Source organism: Mytilus californianus, unplaced genomic scaffold (assembly GCF_021869535.1).
Source record: "Mytilus californianus isolate M0D057914Y unplaced genomic scaffold, xbMytCali1.0.p SCAF_5, whole genome shotgun sequence".
Classification (NCBI taxonomy): Eukaryota; Metazoa; Mollusca; class Bivalvia; order Mytilida; family Mytilidae; genus Mytilus; species Mytilus californianus.
In genome coordinates, this window is record NW_026262701.1 from 64445033 (window position 1) to 64466249 (window position 21217).

At 32.1% G+C, this 21217-nt stretch overlaps 2 protein-coding genes and 2 long non-coding RNA genes across 10 annotated transcripts in view; 2 read left to right on the top strand and 2 right to left on the bottom strand.

Annotated features, from left to right (window-relative positions):
- LOC127701233 (importin-4-like) overlaps positions 1-21217 on the bottom strand; it is a 997117-nt gene that overhangs the window by 143365 nt on the left and 832535 nt on the right. The window lies entirely within an intron of this gene.
- The window catches only part of LOC127701235 (GPI transamidase component PIG-T-like), a 242162-nt gene that overhangs the window by 80406 nt on the left and 140539 nt on the right, over positions 1-21217 (bottom strand). The window lies entirely within an intron of this gene.
- LOC127701252 (uncharacterized) overlaps positions 1-21217 on the top strand; it is a 239064-nt gene that overhangs the window by 27154 nt on the left and 190693 nt on the right. The gene's annotated exons all lie outside the window — the stretch shown is intronic.
- Positions 6433-19703, top strand: LOC127701246 (uncharacterized). 2 transcript variants are annotated; one of them, XR_007981950.1, is made up of 2 exons: positions 6433-7584; positions 19254-19703. It is a non-coding gene; the product is annotated as an uncharacterized LOC127701246 (long non-coding RNA). The 2 variants fall into 2 exon arrangements; XR_007981949.1 differs by lacking the exon at positions 6433-7584 and adding an exon at positions 17742-18928.

The following is a 21217-nucleotide window of genomic DNA, read 5'->3' on the forward strand; positions in this document are numbered from 1 at the left end:
ATTTACAGTGTTAATTACTAAATGTATAGTATATTTGGTTTATTCCTGCTATTCCTACATTTGATAATCCGGTATGTAAAATGTAAGAAATCCATGTAGGAATAGGAGGAATGCTTGACTTTTTTTGTTGTACAAACATGGGATTAAGGCGGATTAGGTTGTAAAAACATGAAGCTACCGTAATTAACTTCAGGTATGAAATATCCTTTTAGTTTTCGATTCATGTGCAATTTTAGTGTACTAACAGTATAAAATGTTGCAAATCATCAAAAGAAATATATATTCTTGTCTTTTTTTGTACTGTTAAGTTATGTTTGTTTCCTCTTATATCACCGAGAAACAATAAACTTTAAAAATCGGCATAGTTGCATTTATTTATTTCATCATGTTCATGAAAAATAGTAAATAGCACAATAATGTAAACACTATTTATGGTCCCAAAAACCTTTAAGCACTATAATAGGCATTGTTACAAATACATCAGCAAAACGAAATCAAAGTTATAGGACATTAGTCAACATATAGTGCGGTGACAGAAGTGTAAAAAGTCGTCTACATTTTTTGAGTTTAATCTCCCCAAATAACACGCGGCTAAAAATGGTCTTAATATCAAGACAAATATGTCCACTATATTTTCCACACTGTCGTAAGAATTTTGCATGGTCATATTTTTCGAAAAAGTCGTATTTAAATGACTAGAGTATATTGGAAAGTTTGCAACCCTCTTTTTACAAAAGTAAAAAATGAAAACTTCAATCACATGATATTTGCGTACATTTAATGAGTAAAATTTTTCTCTATAGCTATTATCATATGTTAAAATGTTTTATTCTGTATTTTATCATCATCTAATCTATAAAATTTGCAAAATTTTGACTGTTTTAAAGTTAAGTAATTTTATTGCAAATTCAAACACAAAATTTAGTTTCTTCTTCATAGTAGTTGTCATTACTACCTTATATTGTTTTAAGCATATAGTAATTCATAAAACTTGTTACTGTTTGGTACAGAGTGTCTGGCCGTTCTTGTAAGGCAAAGGTAGTTTGAATGGCAATGTTAGCGAAGATATATGTGATGGTGTACCATCGATGTCGGGGCCATCGATGTCAAACCCCTCTGTAAAATCTATCCTACAACTCTTACTTCTGGGTTTGAATGAAGAATAGAAGTATCTGCGTTGGCATGCCTTCTGGGAGTTGTATGGATTGGTTAAAAAAAAGCTAGGGCTTGGTCTTTTTCACTTTGATCAACTTTATACTTTTGTAGCATTTATTCTAGCATCAACGCCATTTAATTAGAACATAGTCAAAATAAATAAAGTTCACCGTACAATATAATATCCCCATAAAGATATCTATTAAACTTTTAAATAAAAGTTGTATTTACGGTTTATTACGGAAGCGTATTAGCGCCACACAACTTTTTTTTTATATTTCTTCCATACGTTTGCGTTATAACGCAAACCTTTGCGAAATAACACAAACCTTTGCCAAATAACGCAAACCTTTTGCGTTATAACGCAAACATTTGCGAATAACGCAAACCTTTGCGCTATAACGCAAACTTTTGGGATATAACGAAAACCTTTGCATTATAACGCAAACCTTTGTGATATAACGCAAACCTTTGCGATATACCGCAAACCTTTGCATTATAACGCAAACCTTTTGCGTTATAACGCAAACATTTGCTATATAACGCAAACCTTTGCGAAATAATGCAAACCTTTTGCTTTATAATGCAAACCTTTGCGAAATAACGCAAACCTTTGCGATATAACGCAAAACCTTTGCATTATTGATTGAAATACAGGTTATAACGCAAACCTTTGCGAAATAACGCAAACCGTTGCGATATAACGCAAACCTTTTGCGTTATAATGCAAACCTTTGCGAAATAACGCAAACGTTTGCGATATAACGCAAACATTTATTTTATCTTATTTCTTATTTAAGATTCAAAGGAAGCAGCAGTTATTAATGGAGAAGGCTGCATATATTAAAATTTATCTTCTTTGTACTCATTGCAAAGTAAAATGCTTTACTATTTAACTAATGATTAGCAGGGTAATAGATATTAGAAGATGTGGTATGAGTGCCGATGAGAAATCTCTCCATCTAAGTCATAATTGGTAAAAGTAAACCATTATTGGTCAAAGTACGGTCTTCAACACGGAGCATTGGCTCACACCGAACATCAAGCTATACAGTGCCCCCAAAATGATATACATGATATACATGTACATATATTACAATGAAAATTGAGTAAATTCAAGTTATACCGAAGAAAAAAAATAAACAGCTGCGCCATGAGCGCATGATACACCCCTCGTCTTGTGTGTGAATTTTTATGCAATAAGCATAAATAGTTTCTGACATACGGCGTGTCATGCGAAAACCCCCTTTCTTTTTTTACAAAAAACTCAATATCTCTAAAATAAAATTTGAATCAAAACCAAAAAGTATACAGATCTTAAGATTAATATAACTAAGAAGTGTGTAAAATTTTAAGCAATAATCATAAATCGTTTTTGAGATATGGCGCGACATGTGAAAACCCCCCTTTAAAAAAAAAAAAATCAATATCTCAAAAATAAAATTTTGAATCAAAACCAAAAAGTATACAGATCTTTAGATTAATATAACTAAGAAGTGTGTAAAATTTTAAGCAATATTCATAAATTGTTTTTGAGATACAGCGCGACATGTGAAAAACCCCTTCCCTTTTTTAACAAAATACTCAATAACTCAAAAATAAAATTTGAATCATCACCAAAAAGTATACAGATCTTTAGGTTAATATAACTAAGAAATGTGTAAAGTTTTAAGCAATAATCATAAACTGTTTTTGAGATACGGCGCGACATGTGAAAAACCCCTCCCCCTTTTTTAACAAAATACTCAATATCTCTAAAATAAAATTTTTAATCATCACCAAAAAGTATACAGATCTTAAGATTAATATAACTAAGAAGTGTGTAAAGTTTTAAGCAATAATCATAAATTGTTTTTGAGATACGGCGCGACATGTGAAAAAAAAACACACACCTGTTTTAGTTACTAAGTCCCGTAACTCAAAAAGTTTTAATCTTATTTTCACCAAAAAGTATACAGATCGTTTGACCATCATAAGAAACAACTATGTTAAGTTTCATGAAATTTGGACAAGTCATTCTCAAGTTACGGTGCGACATGTTTACGCCGGACAGACGGACGGACAGACAGACGGACACCGGACATTTGTATACCATAATACGTCCCGTCAAAAATTTGACGGGCGTATAAAAACCCTGCTAATATAGCTATAGCCGAATATAAATATTCTTCCAAAGTAAGCTCTCGTTTGAGGATTGTGTAAGGTTGGTTAACTACCCTTTTGCAATAAATGAATAAAATGAAGATGTTTTATCAATAAAATTATGTTCTCTCCATTTAAATTGCTACTAAGTTACCACACTAGATTGAAAATTTCATGACTTTTTATCAAAGAATCTTTATCATATTCTGAGATTTTAAAAAACGATTTCTTACATCAAAACTTTAAAAAAAATTCTTTCTTAATAATTCATTTTACAGCAGAAAGATCATTTTGTCTATTTGACTTGACAGTTTTACAATTGTATGACATTATTTTTGCTCTTATCTACTTAATCAAAATTTTAAAAATGTTGGCATTTCAAATAAAATATGCCTATAACATATCTATTTTCTTGTTAAGTTATATACTTTTCTGATTCCTATGCATATTAATTATAATGACTTTGCCTTGTATTTATGGTTCTTTTCCTAACTAAATCACAACAGAAATTTAATGACAGACGGACATATATACAAAACTTAATGAATAATTGTAATCAAGATGTTTGCGTTATTTCGCAAAGGTTTGCGTTATATCGCAAAGATAGGAAGAAAATTATAAAAAAAAAATTGTGTGGCACTAATACGCTTCCGTAGTTTATTGTTTTTAAAACATTTTTTTAAAATTTTTAACAGAAATACATTTTTTTGGGGAATGTTCTATTCTATATTCTCTACAATGCATCTTCTTTTATTTATTATTAATTTTTATCATTGTAATAATCCTTTCCACATTACCTGTACTTGCCTGTATTTAAATCAAATTCAAATTGCTAATAGAACAAAACACCTTATACCAACATCTATTGTTCTTTGTTTGTAGGAATAGAAGGAATATGAATTTATAAAATGTAGGAATAGCAGGGACACCAGTATATTTAAGTATGTAGGCAATTTATCATTATTTATTCAAGTACCTTGAGACATGTAAATATCCTTTATAAGTCATCATAAATATATACATAAGGTTTGGAAGAGACACTTAGCTTACTTAGTGGAATAAATGAAATGATGTTGAAAAAAAAAGAAGGAAAGAAATGAAAAAAAATAAACACTATAAATAAAAAAAAAAAAAAAAAAAAAAATCAAACAAAAAGGTGAGTGTCACTGATATATTTCTGAACAGATTTAAAAATAGAAATATTTATATCATAAGAAAATAATCTGTTTCCAAAAAGTAATAAGTCAATATTTATGTCAACATTATCATCAACAATTCAGTAAATGGAATCAAGTAAGATCTGTTTTACATCATTGTACTTAGGGCAAATAAAAAAGAAATGCTGTTTATCCTCAACAGGGTGGTTACAGTTTAAACAAATAGTGTTCTCTGATAAAAATTGATTAAACAAATGAGATTCTATGTTGCTAGCACTATTTCTAAGTTGACAATGACTAATATTATGTTTCCTTATCCCATAATTAAAAGGTTTAAATATTTCATCAGTCCTATAAAATTTGTCTAGTCTACCTCTAAATATACACAAACTCGGGGATTTTTGTATACTTAGAGGAAGACCATTCCAAAGTCTTACAGAGGAAGGAATGAAACTATTAAAGTAGGAGCTAGTTCTAGCAAGTGGGGGGTGAAAAGTATAATTTTCATTCCTCAAAGTATAAGGGGTTTGTCTGGGAAAATATGGCTGGACTTACTCATATAAGTATGCAGGTGTCATCCCATTTAATATTTTATAAAACAGTATAAGCTTATGTTTATTTTGTCTATTCTCCAGAGTTTCTTATCCTTATTCAATATAAAGTTTATGTCTTGAGGAATTACGCCGTAGTCCAGTAATAATTCTAGCAGATTCTATTTGAATATTTTCAAGAAGCTCGGACTCGTGCTGAGAGCAGTTGGCCCAAACAACATCACCATACTCTTATATAGGTCTAATAAAAACATAGTAAATACATATAAGTGAATTCCTGTCTTATAAATGTTTAACTTGACAAGGTACAGACAAACGAGAGCATGCTTTTTTAGCTCACCTGGCCCAGAGGGCCAAGTGAGCTTTTCTCATCACTTGGCGTCCGTCGTCGTCGTCGTTAACTTTTACAAAAATCTTCTCCTCTGAAACTACTGGGTCAAATATAACCAAACTTGGCCACAATCATCATTGGGGTATCTTATAATCTAGTTTAAAACATGTGTCCGATGACCCTGCCTGCCAACCAACATGGCCGATGTGGCTAAAAATAGAACATAGGAGTAAAATGCAAACTTTGTCTATAATCTTGAAACCCGCTATGAAAAGAGAAAATCTGACAGGATCAGAAATGTTCAGAATGATGAGATATACCTATTGTTCATTTACATCATAACTATCAGACGACTTTTTAAAGGAGTTATTGCCCTTAAAGACAAATTTTATCAATTTTTTTTTCCGTTTTTGCCTATTTACTTGAAAACCATTATAGATAGATAGTAACTTTAAACAGCAATAAATTGCCTCGCCAAGCACAGTTGGATACGACCACAGAGGTCCAACCCTGAACAGTTGGGGCAAAAATGGACACAATATTCGCACTTGATACAGGTCTGAATTTGGATTGTAATTAAATATTTGACACATAATAGGTTTCTGACACAGAATAACTGTAGTCAAAGAACTTGAATTGTTATGTGATTTGAATTAATATTAATTGTTTGCCTTTGTGCAATACACTATGCTGTTGCGAATTGATCCCCCTCCCCCAAAAAAAATATTTGAAGAAATTTTCTTTTTAATTTCTGAAATCTTGAGAGCAAATTGTCCCCACCACCCCAATATTTTTTTAACCTTCCCCCCCTTTTCCAAAGAAAAATTCTTTCCCTCAAGATATGGTCATAATCTCAATTCAAATTTCCAATGGAGTTTGCAACCATAATAACCCATTTAAATACATCATAAAAGTCTTAAAAATGACATACATAATCATGGCTAAAATTAAATTACCTTCATCAGCATTTTTAAATGGTAACTTCTAAAAATAAATTGACAGCTAATCACCTCAAGACAATACAACATTTCTTTATACATAACTTAAAAGCAGTGTAAGGGAGGTAATTCAAATGTTGTGTTTGAATTACCTCCCTTACACTGCTTTAAATTATGTTTTGTACTTAAGTAATTGTCCATTAACCAGGACACCCTAGTTTTCCCCCCTTTTTTGCCCCTAATTCCTAAACGGTTTGAGCCATAACCCCTCAAAACCAATTCTTACCATCCCTTTGTGGTATGGAAACTTGTGGTATAATTTCAGAGAGATCCATACACCATTCCACAAGTTATTGTCTGGAAACTAGAAAAATGCTTATTTGGGCCCCTTTTTGGCCCCTTATTCCTAAACTGTTGGGACCATTACCCCAAAATCAATCCCAACCTTCCTTTTATGGTCATAAACCTTGTGTTTAAATTTCATAGATTTCTATTTACTTATACTAAAGTTATTGTATGAAAACCAAATGTCTTCAGACGACGCGGACAATGACGACGTGATACCAATATACGACGGCAATTTTTTTTGCGGTCGTATAAAAATTATCAGCCAAACAAGACCTACAATTAAGTCAAATGTCAGAAATTGTCAGACGACTCCTTATTAGAGTTATTGCCCTTAAATGACAAATTTTCTTAGGTTATCATTTTTTTTTCATTTTTGCCTTTTATCTTGAAAACTATAATGAATAAATAGAAACTGTAAACCGCAATAATGATCAGGAAGACAAGATCTAATAATAATATAGCATGGCATAAATCATTTGTTGACTCCTTTTATCAGTTATTGCCCCTAAATGACTACAATTACCATGTTGTGCGTATTTGCCTATTACCTTGAAAGCCATATAGGAATCAGGGCCCAAGTTTATTTAGTTATCAGTTGATTCCTTATAGGAGTAATTGAAAAGAAGCTTTGGTAATAATTCAATATATGACAGAAGTTGTCCAGCAACTCACAAGATTATTTGCCAATAAATGCATAGTTGCCAACTGACATGATATTCGCGTGTAATACACGCTTTTTCAACAGTTTACACGCGAGGATTTTATCACATGGCGTGTACACGCTTTTCACCACTTTACACGCAATTACACGCTTTTTCGTTGTTTTGATTTTTTTGTTGTTAGTGATATCGCGATTCTCGGGTTTTTTCATTATAACACGATAAATACCGAAATTTCGAAGTAATTGTTAGGTGGCCATATTGTTTATTTTTCTATATGGACGAACAGCAAAAGCTCTTAAGGTAAGTAGTTTGTGATTAGTATTTACGATTTTGGGACTTTCTTTCTTTCAAATTCACTTAGGGGAAATGTCCTCAGAAAGAGGTCACTTTCAGGACCTGAAATCTCTCCATCTAAGTCATAATTGGTAAAAGTAAACCATTATTGGTCAAAGTACGGTCTTCAACACGGAGCATTGGCTCACACCGAACATCAAGCTATACAGTGCCCCCAAAATGATATACATGATATACATGTACATATATTACAATGAAAATTGAGTAAATTCAAGTTATACCGAAGAAAAAAAATAAACAGCTGCGCCATGAGCGCATGATACACCCCTCGTCTTGTGTGTGAATTTTTATGCAATAAGCATAAATAGTTTCTGACAAACGGCGTGTCATGCGAAAACCCCCTTTCTTTTTTACAAAAAACTCAATATCTCTAAAATAAAATTTGAATCAAAACCAAAAAGTATACAGATCTTAAGATTAATATAACTAAGAAGTGTGTAAAATTTTAAGCAATAATCATAAATCGTTTTTGAGATATGGCGCGACATGTGAAAACCCCCCTTTAAAAAAGAAAAAATCAATATCTCAAAAATAAAATTTTGAATCAAAACCAAAAAGTATACAGATCTTCAGATTAATATAACTAAGAAGTGTGTAAAATTTTAAGCAATATTCATAAATTGTTTTTGAGATACAGCGCGACATGTGAAAAACCCCTCCCCTTTTTTAACAAAATACTCAATAACTCAAAAATAAAATTTGAATCATCACCAAAAAGTATACAGATCTTTAGGTTAATATAACTAAGAAATGTGTAAAGTTTTAAGCAATAATCATAAACTGTTTTTGAGATACGGCGCGTCATGTGAAAAACCCCTCCCCCTTTTTTAACAAAATACTCAATATCTCTAAAATAAAATTTTGAATCATCACCAAAAAGTATACAGATCTTAAGATTAATATAACTAAGAAGTGTGTAAAGTTTTAAGCAATAATCATAAATTGTTTTTGAGATACGGCGCGACATGTGAAAAAAAAACACACACCTGTTTTAGTTACTAAGTCCCGTAACTCAAAAAGTTTTAATCTTATTTTCACAAAAAAGTATACAGATCGTTTGACCATCATAAGAAACAACTATGTTAAGTTTCATGAAATTTGGATAAGTCATTCTCAAGTTACAGTGCGACATGTTTACGCCGGACAGACGGACGGACAGACAGACGGACGGACACCGGACATTTGTATACCATAATACGTCCCGTCAAAAATTTGACGGGCGTATAAAAACCCTGCTAATATAGCTATAGCCGAATATAAATATTCTTCCAAAGTAAGCTCTCGTTTGAGGATTGTGTAAGGTTGGTTAACTACCCTTTTGCAATAAATGAATAAAATGAAGATGTTTTATCAATAAAATTATGTTCTCTCCATTTAAATTGCTACTAAGTTACCACACTAGATTGAAAATTTCATGACTTTTTATCAAAGAATCTTTATCATATTCTGAGATTTTAAATAAAATGCTTCGCTGGGGCGCAGCTTGATACGACCGCAGAGGTCGAACCCTGAACAGTTGGGGCAAGTATGGACACAACATTCAAGCTTGATACAGCTCTGAATTTGGATTGTTATTAAATATTTGACACAGCATAGGTTTCTGACACAGAAAGAATGTGGTCTAAGAACTTGAATTTTTTTTAATTTACCTATTATGGTCCAATGTCCAAAATCAAAATACATGGTTAGATTCAGCATATCAAAGAACCCCATATATTCAATTTTTGTTAAAATCAAACAAAGTTTAATTTTGGACCCCAACTTGGACAAACTTGAAAACTGGGCCCATAATCAAAAATATAAACATATGTTTAGATTCAGCATATCAAAGAACCCCAAGAATTCAATTTTTGCTAAAATCAAACTAAGTTTAATTTTGGACCCTTTGGACCTTAATGTAGACCAATTTAAAAAACGGGACTTAAAATTAAAAATCTAAATACACGGTTAGATTTGGAATATCAAAGAACCCCAATAATTCAATTTTTGATGAAATCAAACAAAGTTTAATTTTGGACCCTTTTGACCTCAATATGAACCAATTTGATAGCGGGGCCTACAAATAAAAAATCTAAATACATGGTTAGATTCAGCATATCAAAGAACCTCATATATTCAATTTTTGTTGAAATCAAACAAAGTTTAATTTTGGACCCCAATTTGGACCAACTTGAAAACTGGGCCCATAATAAAAAATCTAAATAGATGTTTAGATTCAGCATATCAAAGAACCCCATATATTCAATTTTTGTTGAAATCAAACAAAGTTTAAATACTGGACCCTATCTTGGACCAACTTGAAAACTGGGCCCATAATCAAAAATCTAAACACATGTTTAGATTCAGCAAATCAAAGAACCCCAAGAATTCAATTTTTGTCAAAATCAAACTAAGTTTAATTTTGGACCCTTTGGACCTCAATGTAGACCAATTTAAAAAACAGGACCCAAAATTAAAAACCTAAATACACGGTTAGATTTGGAATATCAAAGAACCCCAATAATTCAATTTTGGATGAAATCAAACAAAGTTTAATTTTGGACCCTTTTGACCTCAATATGAACCAATTAGATAACGGGGTCCACAAATAAAAAATCTAAATACATGGTTAGATTCAGCATATCAAAGAACCCCATATATTCAATTTTTGTTGAAATCAAACAAAGTTTGCATTAAATTTTGGACCCCAATTTGGACCAACTTGAAAACTGGGCCAAAAATCAAAAATCTAAATACATGTTTAGATTCAGCATATCAAAGAACCTCATATATTCAATTTTTGCTAAAATCAAACAAAGTTTAATTTTGGACCCTTTGGACATTAATGTAGACCAATTTGAAAACTGGACCCAAAATTAAAAATCTAAATACACTGTTAGATTCGGCATAACAAATAAATAAATGTGATCAAAGATTTTACAAATCTAATGCGCCATACTGTGCAATTAAAGATTACTTCTTGAAATTTTTCAATATTTGAAATTTGAAAAAAAAATAATATTTGAAGAATAATTCTTTTTAATTTCTGAAATCTGAAATGAGAAAAAATTGGCCCCCCACAATTTCCTTTTATCCCCCCCCCCCCTTTTTCCCCAAAAAAAATTCTTTCCCTCAAGATATGGTCATAATCTCAATTCAAATTTCCAATGGAGTTGGTAACCATAATTACCCATTTAAATTTACCATAGTGCTAACTTAATCTATTTTATAATAGAATTAATAAAAATATAGTGTCAAATCTTTCATATGGATTTTTTTGTAAAAAAAAAAGATGAAAACATTTGCAGATATTTTTACTGGTCTTCCTTTATAAATATGCATTTCTTTAAACATAATTTAAAAGCAGTGTAAGGGAAGTAACCAAAACGTTGTATTTGGATTACCTCCCTTACACTGTTTTAGATTATCTTTATTGTTCATTAACCATTACTTTATACATAATTTAAAAGCAGTGTAAGGGAGATAATTTCAATGATGTATTTGATTTATCTCCCTTACACTGCTTTAAATTATGTTTTGTACTAAAGTATTTGTCCATTAACCAGGACAACCTTGTTTTTCCCCCTTTTTTGCCCCTAATTCCTAAACGGTTTGAGCCATAACCCCCCAAAGCAAATCCTAACCATCCCTTTGTGGTATGGAAACTTGTAGTATAATTTCAGAGAGATCCATACACCGTTCCACAGTTATTGTCTGGAAACTAGAAAATGCTCATTTTTGGCCCCTTTTTGGCCCCTAATTCCTTAACTGTTGGTACCATAACCCCCAAAATCAATCCCAACCTTCCTTTTGTGGTATTTAACCTTATGGTCAAATTTCAAAAAGATCCATTCACTTAAACTAAAGTTAGAGTGCGAAAACCAATATGTATTCGGACGACGACGCCGGACGACGACGACGACGCCGGAGACGACGACGACGACGCCAACGTCATACCAATATACGACCGCAAAATTTTTTTGCGGTCGTATAAAAACGATTTCTTACATCAAAACTTTAAAAAAAATTCTTTCTTAATAATTCATTTTACAGCAGAAAGATCATTTTGTCTATCTGACTTGACAGTTTTACAATTGTATGACATTATTTTTGCTCTTATCTACTTAATCAAAATTTTAAAAATGTTGGCATTTCAAATAAAATATGCCTATAACATATCTATTTTCTTGTTAAGTTATATACTTTTCTGATTCCTATGCATATTTATTATAATGACTTTGCCTTGTATTTATGGTTCTTTTCCTAACTAAATCACAACAGAAATTTAATGACAGACGGACAAATATACAAAACTTAATGAATAATTGTAATCAAGATGTTTGCGTTATTTCGCAAAGGTTTGCGTTACTTATATCGCAAAGATAGGAAGAAAATTATAAAAAAATAAACTGCTTCGCTGAGCGCAGCTGGATACGCCCGCAGAGGTCTAACCCTGAACAGTTGGGGCAAAAATGGACACAATATTCAAGCTTGATACAGGTCTGAATTTGGATTGTAATTAAATATTTGACATACATCTATTATAGGTTTCTGAATAAATGTAGTCAAAGAACTTGAAGTTGGTTATATGAATTGAATTTATATTTAATTAAAGATTTCTTGCTGTTGTGCAATACACTGTGCTGTTGCCCAATACTTAGTAAATCTGTTGTCAGACTAAAAACAAAAAAATTTCTAAAATTCTAAAGGGAGCTTACATCAATAGATATAAACAGTTCACCAAAGTTTCATACGAATTGCTGAAAGCATTTTTGAGTTTTTGTCTGAAAACTGGAAAATCCCCCCTTTTTTAATGAATAAACCCCATAATTCGGAAATGTAAAATCTAAAATTTATAAATTTCTAAAGGGAGCTTACATCAATAGATATCAACAATTCATCAAAGTTTCATGAGAACTGCTGAAAGCATTTTTGAGTTATTGTCCGAAAACTGGAAAATCCCCCTTTTTTCCATGAATAAAACCCCATAACTCGGAAACGTAAAATCTAAAATTTATAAAAATCCTAAGGGAGCTCATGTCAATAGATATAAACAATTAACCAAAATTTCTTGCAAGTTGGAGAAAGCATTCTTGAGTTATTGTCCGAAAACTGGAAAATCCCCCTTTTTTTAATGAATAAAACCCCATAACTCGGAAACGTAATATCTAAAATTTATAAACTAGAGGCTCTAAAGAGCCTGTGTCGCTCACCTTGGTCTATGTGAATATTAAACAAAGGACGCAGATGGATTCATGACAAAATTGTGTTTTGGTGATGGTGATGTGTTTTACTGAACATTTTTCCTGCTTACAATTATCTCTATCTATAATTAACTTGGCCCAGTAGTTTCAGAGGAGAAGATTTTTGTAAAAGATTACTAAGATTTACGAAAAAATGGTTAAAATTGACTATAAAGGGCAATAACTCCTAAAGGGGTCAACTGACAATTTCGGTCATGTTGACTTATTTGTAGATCTTACTTTGCCGACATTTATCGTTTTTTACAGTTTATCTCTATCTATAATAATATTCAAGATAATAACCAAAAACAGCAAAATTACCTTAAAATTACCAATTCAGGGGCAGCAACCCAACAACGGGTTGTCCGATTCATCTGAAAATTTCAGGGCAGATAGATCTTGACCTGATAAACAATTTTACTTCATGTCAGATTTGCTCTAAATGCTTTGGTTTTTGAGTTATAAGCCAAAAACTGCATTTTACCCCTATGTTTTATTTTTAGCTGTGGCGGCCATCTTGGTTGGTTGGCCGGGTCACGCCACACATTTTTTAAACTAGATACCCCAATGATGATTGTGGCCAAGTTTGGTTTAATTTGGCCCAGTTGTTTCAGAGGAGAAGATTTTTGTAAAAGATTACTAAGATTTACGAAAAATGGTTAAAAATTGACTATAAAGGGCAATTTCTCCTAAAGGGGTCAACTGACCATTTCGGTTAAATTGACTTATTTGTAAATCTTACTTTGCTGAACATTATTGCTGTTTACAGTTTATCTCTATCTATAATAATATTCAAGATAATAACCAAAAACAGCAAAATTTCCTTAAAATTACCAATTCAGGGGCAGCAACCCAATAACGGGTTGTCCGATTCATCTGAAAATTTCAGGGCAGATAGATCTTGACCTGATGAACAATTTTATCCCATGTCAGATTTGCTTTAAATGCTTTGGTTTTTGAGTTAAAAGCCAAAAACTGAATTTTACCCCTATGTTCTATTTTTAGCCGTGGCGGCCATCTTGGTTGGTTGACCAGGTCACGCCACACATTTTTAAAACTAGATAACCAAATGATGATTGTTGCCAAGTTTGGTTTAATTTGGCCACGTAGTTTCAGAGGAGAAGATTTTTGTAAAAGATTACTAAGATTTACGAAAAATTGTTAAAAATTGACTATAAAGGGCAATAACTCCTAAAGGGGTCAACTGACCATTTCAGTCATGTTGACTTATTTATTAATCTTACTTTGCTGAACATTATTGCTGTTTACAGTTTATCTCTATCTATAATAATATTCAAGATAATAACCAAAAACAGCAAAATTTCCTTAAAATTACCAATTCAGGGGCAGCAACCCAACAACAGGTTGTTCGATTCATCTGAAAATTTCAGGGCAGATAGATCTTGACCTGATAAACAATTTTACTTCATGTCAGATTTGCTCTAAATGCTTTGGTTTTTGAGTTATAAGCCAAAAACTGCATTTTACCCCTATGTTTTATTTTTAGCTGTGGCGGCCATCTTGGTTGGTTGGCCGGGTCACGCCACACATTTTTTAAACTAGATACCCCAATGATGATTGTGGCCAAGTTTGGTTTAATTTGGCCCAGTTGTTTCAGAGGAGAAGATTTTTGTAAAAGATTACTAAGATTTACGAAAAATGGTTAAAAATTGACTATAAAGGGCAATTTCTCCTAAAGGGGTCAACTGACCATTTCGGTTAAATTGACTTATTTGTAAATCTTACTTTGCTGAACATTATTGCTGTTTACAGTTTATCTCTATCTATAATAATATTCAAGATAATAACCAAAAACAGCAAAATTTCCTTAAAATTACCAATTCAGGGGCAGCAACCCAATAACGGGTTGTCCGATTCATCTGAAAATTTCAGGGCAGATAGATCTTGACCTGATGAACAATTTTACCCCATGTCAGATTTGCTCTTAATGCTTTGGTTTTTGAGTTATAAGCTAAAAACTGCATTTTACCCCTATGTTCTATTTTTAGCCGTGGCGGCCATCTTGGTTGGTTGACAGGGTCACGCCACACATTTTTAAAACTAGATACCCCAATGATGATTGTGGCCAAGTTTGGTTAAATTTGGCCCAGTAGTTTCAGAGGAGAAGATTTTTGTAAAAGTTTACGGACGACGGACGACGGACGCAGGACGACGGACGCAGGACGACGGACGACGGACGCAAAGTGATGAGAAAAGCTCACTTGACCTTTCAGGTCAGGTGAGCTAAAAATGAAAGGGAGCTCACGTCAATAGATATAAACAATTCACCAAAGTTTTAAGCAAATTGGTTAAAGCATTTTTGAGTTAATGTCCGACATGTTGACGACGGACGGACGGACAGACGGACTTACAACGGTATACCATAATACGTCCCGTAAACGGGCGTATAAAAATTGTGTGGCACTAATACGCTTCCGTAGTTTATTGTTTTTAAAACATTTTTTTTAAATTTTTAACAGAAATACATTTTTTGGGGGAATGTTCTATTCTATATTCTCTACAATGCATCTTCTTTTATTTATTATTAATTTTTATCATTGTAATAATCCTTTCCACATTACCTGTACTTGCCTGTATCTAAATCAAATTCAAATTGCTAATAGAACAAAACACCTTATACCAACATCTATTGTTCTTTGTTTGTAGGAATAGAAGGAATATGAATTTATAAAATGTAGGAATAGCAGGGACACCAGTATATTTAAGTATGTAGGCAATTTATCATTATTTATTCAAGTACCTTGAGACATGTAAATATCCTTTATAAGTCATCATAAATATATACATAAGGTTTGGAAGAGACACTTAGCTTACTTAGTGGAATAAATGAAATGATGTTGAAAAAAAAAGAAGGAAAGAAATGAAAAAAAATAAACACTATAAATAAAAAAAAAAAAAAAAAAAAAATCAAACAAAAAGGTGAGTGTCACTGATATATTTCTGAACAGATTTAAAAATAGAAATATTTATATCATAAGAAAATAATCTGTTTCCAAAAAGTAATAAGTCAATATTTATGTCAACATTATCATCAACAATTCAGTAAATGGAATCAAGTAAGATCTGTTTTACATCATTGTACTTAGGGCAAATAAAAAAGAAATGCTGTTTATCCTCAACAGGGTGATTACAGTTTAAACAAATAGTGTTCTCTGATAAAAATTGATTAAACAAATGAGATTCTATGTTGCTAGCACTATTTCTAAGTTGACAATGACTAATATTATGTTTCCTTATCCCATAATTAAAAGGTTTAAATATTTCATCAGTCCTATAAAATTTGTCTAGTCTACCTCTAAATATACACAAACTCGGGGATTTTTGTATACTTAGAGGAAGACCATTCCAAAGTCTTACAGAGGAAGGAATGAAACTATTAAAGTAGGAGCTAGTTCTAGCAAGTGGGGGGTGAAAAGTATAATTTTCATTCCTCAAAGTATAAGGGGTTTGTCTGGGAAAATATGGCTGGACTTACTCATATAAGTATGCAGGTGTCATCCCATTTAATATTTTATAAAACAGTATAAGCTTATGTTTATTTTGTCTATTCTCCAGAGTTTCTTATCCTTATTCAATATAAAGTTTATGTCTTGAGGAATTACGCCGTAGTCCAGTAATAATTCTAGCAGATTCTATTTGAATATTTTCAAGAAGCTCGGACTCGTGCTGAGAGCAGTTGGCCCAAACAACATCACCATACTCTAATATAGGTCTAATAAAAACATAGTAAATACGTATAAGTGAATTCCTGTCTTATAAATGTTTAACTTGACAAGGTACAGACAAACGAGAGCATGCTTTTTTAGCTCACCTGGCCCAGAGGGCCAAGTGAGCTTTTCTCATCACTTGGCGTCCGTCGTCGTCGTTAACTTTTACAAAAATCTTCTCCTCTGAAACTACTGGGTCAAATATAACCAAACTTGGCCACAATCATCATTGGGGTATCTTATAATCTAGTTTAAAACATGTGTCCGATGACCCTGCCTGCCAACCAACATGGCCGATGTGGCTAAAAATAGAACATAGGAGTAAAATGCAAACTTTGTCTATAATCTTGAAACCCGCTATGAAAAGAGAAAATCTGACAGGATCAGAAATGTTCAGAATGATGAGATATACCTATTGTTCATTTACATCATAACTATCAGACGACTTTTTATAGGAGTTATTGCCCTTAAAGACAAATTTTATCAATTTTTTTTTCCGTTTTTGCCTATTTACTTGAAAACCATTATAGATAGATAGTAACTTTAAACAGCAATAAATTGCCTCGCCAAGCACAGTTGGATACAACCACAGAGGTCCAACCCTGAACAGTTGGGGCAAAAATGGACACAATATTCGCACTTGATACAGGTCTGAATTTGGATTGTAATTAAATATTTGACACATAATAGGTTTCTGACACAGAATAACTGTAGTCAAAGAACTTGAATTGTTATGTGATTTGAATTTATATTAATTTTTTGCCTTTGTGCAATACACTATGCTGTTGCGAATTGATACCCCTCCCCCCAAAAAAATATTTGAAGAAATTTTCTTTTTAATTTCTGAAATCTTGAGAGCAAATTGTCCCCACCACCCCAATATTTTTTTAACCTTCCCCCCCTTTTCCAAAGAAAAATTCTTTCCCTCAAGATATGGTCATAATCTCAATTCAAATTTCCAATGGAGTTTGCAACCATAATAACCCATTTAAATACATCATAAAAGTCTTAAAAATGACATACATAATCATGGCTAAAATTAAATTACCTTCATCAGCATTTTTAAATGGTAACTTCTAAAAATAAATTGACAGCTAATCACCTCAAGACAATACAACATTTCTTTATACATAACTTAAAAGCAGTGTAAGGGAGGTAATTCAAATGTTGTGTTTGAATTACCTCCCTTACACTGCTTTAAATTATGTTTTGTACTTAAGTTATTGTCCATTAACCAGGACACCCTAGTTTTCCCCCCTTTTTTGCCCCTAATTCCGAAACGGTTTGAGCCATAACCCCTCAAAACCAATTCTTACCATCCCTTTGTGGTATGGAAACTTGTGGTATAATTTCAGAGAGATCCATACACCATTCCACAAGTTATTGTCTGGAAACTAGAAAAATGCTTATTTGGGCCCCTTTTTGGCCCCTTATTCCTAAACTGTTGGGACCATTACCCCAAAATCAATCCCAACCTTCCTTTTATGGTCATAAACCTTGTGTTTAAATTTCATAGATTTCTATTTACTTATACTAAAGTTATTGTATGAAAACCAAATGTCTTCAGACGACGCGGACAATGACGACGTGATACCAATATACGACCGCAATTTTTTTTGCGGTCGTATAAAAATTATCAGCCAAACAAGACCTACAATTAAGTCAAATGTCAGAAATTGTCAGACGACTCCTTATTAGAGTTATTGCCCTTAAATGACAAATTTTCTTAGGTTATCATTTTTTTTTCATTTTTGCCTTTTATCTTGAAAACTATAATGAATAAATAGAAACTGTAAACCGCAATAATGATCAGGAAGACAAGATCTAATAATAATATAGCATGGCATAAATCATTTGTTGACTCCTTTTATCAGTTATTGCCCCTAAATGACTACAATTACCATGTTGTGCGTATTTGCCTATTACCTTGAAAGTCATATAGGAATCAGGGCCCAAGTTTATTTAGTTATCAGTTGATTCCTTATAGGAGTAATTGAAAAGAAGCTTTGGTAATAATTCAATATATGACAGAAGTTGTCCAGCAACTCACAAGATTATTTGCCAATAAATGCATAGTTGCCAACTGACATGATATTCGCGTGTAATACACGCTTTTTCAACGGTTTACACGCAAGGATTTTATCACATGGCGTGTACACGCTTTTCACCACTTTACACGCAATTACACGCTTTTTCGTTGTTTTGATTTTTTTGTTGTTAGTGATATCGCGATTCTCGGGTTTTTTCATTATAACACGATAAATACCGAAATTTCGAAGTAATTGTTAGGTGGCCATATTGTTTATTTTTCTATATGGACGAACAGCAAAAGCTCTTAAGGTAAGTAGTTTGTGATTAGTATTTACGATTTTGGGACTTTCTTTCTTTCAAATTCACTTAGGGGAAATGTCCTCAGAAAGAGGTCACTTTCAGGACCTGAACCGTCGTCTAAAGAGCCGATTTCTAAGCGAAAACGATGTGTACGTACCAAGATAATTTCAAGATTTATAAATTATATTTGGGAGTTCGAGTTTATATCATCGAGGGATGAGTAACGCATTGTGCACTCTATGTTGCAATCATAACAATACATATGAGAGGAGAACTAAAATACATAGCTATTTGATTAAGCATTTAACAATTATAAAATATTTTTCTTTTTCAGTTTCAAATGTAGCCAACAGATTTCCACAGGCCATAGGGGATGGAAATATCACGGAACTGTTGGATCAGTTCTCATAGTATTAGCTGTCTTCTGATGAACTACCCAGTTTTGACCAGGCAATAGCAACATATATTGTATAGTTTGTTGGGAGCAATGGTAGAGATCATAGATGACATTTTAGATGGCAAAAAAACATTATGACACTCTTTCAAAGCTTCATGAAGCAATTTTAGTTCAGCCAAATATCAATTCTGACTGTGAGAGATCATTTTTCAATTATAAAGAAATTTACACTGATTTCTGATCAGAACTCGACAATGATATATTGTGTGCCTTGTTATCAAGTAAATGTATCGAAACCAGCAGGTGTTTTGACTATGTGCCTAGTGGTGTTGCTTTAAAAGCAGCAAAACAGACCACTGTTGAAAACAATAAAAGTTTACAGTTGAATATTGTTTTTTATATTAACAAATTTGCATATAATGTGAAATTATGAACATTGTTCATATTAAAAAGTCTGCATCTACGTCACGCATTTTCACACGCTTTTTGACATTTCATGTCATGTCATGACATGATTTCTCATTGTCAGAGGTTGGCAAGTATGAATAAATGATGAATTTTTACCAATTAAAGTGTTTTAACCTATAATATCATTAAAACTTTATAGTAAAACAGAAACTTTGAAAGTCTAAATTTGACAACAATACAAGATCTCCAAATTAATTCATATTTCTCAAAGTGTCAATAGACTATTATAGAGGTTTTTTCCCCAAAATTTTGAGAAAAATGCAGTATTCTGTTGTACTGTGATGCCTTTGCAGATATCAAATTCAATTTTGGACCTTTCATTGTCTAGGGAGAATCTGAGTTACAGTTCATGCATGAAGTTTTAGTTTACAATTCATTTTGAAAATAACAGATGTTGTAAAATTTATTTTACACTTTAATAAAAGTTTAAGAAAAATATTTTTAAATTGAATTGTGTCCCTTGTTTTCATATCCAGTGATAAATTAAATATAAAATATCAGTATGAAAGAATATTTAAGAAATATTTGAAACATACCATTTACTTTACATGAATGAAGACCATATTTTTAGTGTAATGAATTTCAGTTATATTTATTGGACTTTGTTGTGATATAGTTTCTTTGTGGTATTAAGATATAGCAGATAGAAATTCTTTAATGAAAAGTTAAAAACTTTCTTTTTGGTGAACTTTTTGAAGGTAACACACGGAGTGCTGGAAAAGTGTTAAAGTTTAAAACAAAAGTGGCTCACTATAATCAAATAGACATTGGCAAATGATATAATATAGATGAATAGGATCCGATCAGTCTAAATGAAAAATCTGTTTAATACTTATAAAGCTAGAATATTAAATTTAGAATGTAAAATATTGATGATGAAAGAATTATGCAAAATAAATACATTGTATATTTGTTAATTTTTGCATTTCCCAACATCTGGGGTCGGCCAAAGCAGATTCTACCCGAATATAAAGAGAGCAAATAAAATTAAAATGATGGAAATAGCTTTAACAGTACTCCCAATGTTTTGCATGTTCTCAACAAGGATGTTGAATAGAAACAATCTGGTAACAGATATAAGGATGAAAATAAAAACAACAAGCATTCTGAGAGTATTGCATGGCAATACATAGTCCCCTACCGGTTAAAAATTCATTGTACTGGAACAAAATGCTAACTTGATAGATAACTTGTCACGGTGTAAACTATATAACAAATATCAAGTCAATATCTTCAAGCATGACGAAAAAAAAGTGTGGAAAACTGATTATTTAAGTGAATTTTCTAAGTCCAAGGACTATAACTCTGCACAAAATCATCAGACTGGAACAAAATTCGAACTTGATCTGTAACTTGTCATGATAAAACTATATACCATTTATCAAATCAATATCTTCAAGCATGGCGAAAAAAAAGTGAGGAAAACTGATTGT